This window comes from Nematolebias whitei, chromosome 22 (assembly GCF_014905685.2).
Source record: "Nematolebias whitei isolate Nwh7 chromosome 22, NemWhi1, whole genome shotgun sequence".
NCBI classification, from domain to species: Eukaryota; Metazoa; Chordata; class Actinopteri; order Cyprinodontiformes; family Rivulidae; genus Nematolebias; species Nematolebias whitei.
This window is the reverse complement of record NC_056519.1, coordinates 388,487-391,210: the sequence shown is the minus strand read 5'-3', so window position 1 is coordinate 391,210 and position 2,724 is coordinate 388,487. Positions and strand designations below refer to the sequence as shown.

Here is a 2,724-nt window from a genome sequence, read left to right as displayed (position 1 = left end):
AACAGAAACATTCATGTATAAAATAATAATTGAACAGAAACATTCATGTATAAAATAATAATTAAACATTATTTATCTGAGGAGCAGCTTTGAGTTTAACTCCATCACTGAACTCTCATCTTGAACAAGCATGAAGGCGACAGTGGAAAGAAAAACTCCCTCATGAGGAAGAAACCTTTAGCAGAACCAGGATCAGGACAAGAGGACCATCTGCTTCCACTGGCTGGGTTTGGTAGGAATAGATACACAATGGCAGGTCCAGAATCACGTTAAGATAGAAATGGTATCAAATGAAAACTATTCAATTTTAACAATTCATTTAAGGAGATGAGGTCAGTTTGTCCTCTAGTAGTCTAAGTCTATAGCAGCATAACAAGCCGACCCTACCTATAGGATTTATCAGAAAGGAAAGTCTTAAGCCCAGTCAGTTTTTGTTTAGTTGATCTTGTATTTTTCTGTTTTTTACATCCTATATGAAAGATTCTACAATTGAAAGAGAGGATGCAAACTTTCTAGAGCAACTGTATTTTCATTATTCCTGCTGATTTGTATTAATCCAAATGTTGATCCACTGTTTCCTCCACAAGAAGGTCAGAGTTGTGTCTGATCATGTGCCGGGTCATTGCTCTGTTCTAACAGAACTGTTTACATAATTCTGTTTTCTAAGCACTGGTCATTCAACCTGTATCACCTCTACCAGTTCATGCTTCCATCCAGTCTGGAGACGGTGCTGTAGTCTTCTGTCTGTGGCACCGCTGTGTCTCTGACACAAGTGCAGAGATGACCGGGGGGGTATGGGGCTTAAGCCAGAGACAGACCCAGTGAAATCAATAAAAACTGTCAATGCATGTCTGAGTCACATTATCCTCCTAAAGCAAAGTCCAGATTTCAGAGGAAACTAATGCCCTTCCAAACTTTTGCATTAAAGGCTGTGAATTGGACCGGGCTGCACAGTGGTGTGTCTTTTCGTACGATTCCCAGCTTAGGCCGTCTGTGTCTACTCTGGGTCTCCTCTCCTGTGCATGCAAGCTGAACTTCAGGCAGTATCTCTCTGGGCTGCAGCTGTAAGAGACCATTAGCCCAACAGTGTCTTAAAATATCTCTAAACTTTCTGTTTGGCCATTCAGTGTTCTTATATGAGCCGTGTTATTGCTTCACTCTCAAACTTGTTCAAAATCTTTGACAAATTTAGTGACGCAGGCATTGCCTCATTTTAGTTTCCATAATTCTGGAGCAGGGGTGTCCAGTCCTGGCCCTCCAGGGCATGCATACTGCAGGTTGGCTCACCTGATTTAAACAGACCTGCTGATGAGCAGGGGAACAGCTAAAACATGCAGGACAATGGTCCTAGAGACAGAACATGCAGGACAGTGGTCCTAGAGACAGAACATGCAGGACAGTGGTCCTGGAGACAGAACATGCAGGACACTGGACCTGGAGACGGAACATGCAGGACAGTGGTCCTGGAGACGGAACATGACAGAACATGGAGGACAGTGGTCCTGAAGACAGAACATGGAGGACAGTGGTCCTGCATGTTTTGAGCTGTTCCCCTGCTCATCAGCAGGTCTGTTGAAATCAGGTGAGCCAACCTGCAGTATGCATGCCCTGGAGGGCCAGGACTGGACACCCCTGCTCCAGAATTATGGAAACTAAAATGAGGCTATGCCTGCATCACTAAATTTGTCAAAGATTTTGAACAAGTTTGAGAGTGAAGCAATAGTAATAGCAATCAGTGACAATCTGAGCAGTCTCAAGAGCAGAGGGAAGTTTAGGTAGAGGAATGAAATGAGCAGACTTGGAAAAACGGTCGACAATGGTGCAGAAAACTGTGTTACCATCAGAGACGGGGAGACAAGTGACAAAGTCCAAGGCGATGTGTGACCAGGGATGGATGGGGATGGGAAGTGGTAGCAGGAGGCCAGCAGGAGGCTGGTTGCTGTGCTTGTTCCGAGCACAAGTGGGACAGGCTGAAATTAAATCCTTAACATCTTTAATAAGGTTAGGCCACCAAAAGGATGCTTTAACAAGTTGCAGCATGCGTCTAACACCAGGGTGGCAGGAAAACCTAGCCATATGGATCCACTCCAACACCTTACCCACCATGGCCGTAGGAACAAACATCTTTCCCGGAGGGTCCGGACACCCCTGAGAACATCTAAACAGCTAAAACATGCAGGACAGTGGTCCTGGAGACAGAAAATGCAGGACAGTGGTCCTGGAGAAAGGACATGCAAGACAGTGGTCCTGGAGACAGGACATGCAAGACAGTGGTCCTGGAGACAGGACATGCAGGACACTGGTCCTGGAGACAGGGCATGCAGGACACTGGTCCTGGAGACAGAACATGCAGGACAGTGGTCCTGGAGATGGAACATGACAGAACATGGAGGACAGTGGTCCTGAAGACAGAACATGGAGGACAGTGGTCCTGAAGACAGAACATGGAGGACAGTGTTCCTGAAAACAGAACATGGAGGACAGTGGTCCTGAAGACAGAACATGCAGGACAGTGTTCCTGAAAACAGAACATGGAGGACAGTGGTCCTGAAGACAGAACATGGAGGACAGTGGTCCTGGAGACAGAACATGCAGGACAGTGGTCCTGGAGACGGAACATGACAGAACATGGAAGACAGTGGTCCTGAAGACAGAACATGGAGGACAGTGGTCCTGTAGACAGAACATGCAGGACAGTGTTCCTGAAAACAGAACATGGAGGAC

General features: G+C 46.2%; 1 protein-coding gene across 1 annotated transcript in view; it reads left to right on the top strand.

The window, feature by feature from the left end:
- arhgef39 (Rho guanine nucleotide exchange factor (GEF) 39) overlaps nt 1-2,724 on the top strand; it is a gene marked incomplete at its 5' end in the record, with an annotated part of 84,143 nt that overhangs the window by 20,218 nt on the left and 61,201 nt on the right. The window lies entirely within an intron of this gene.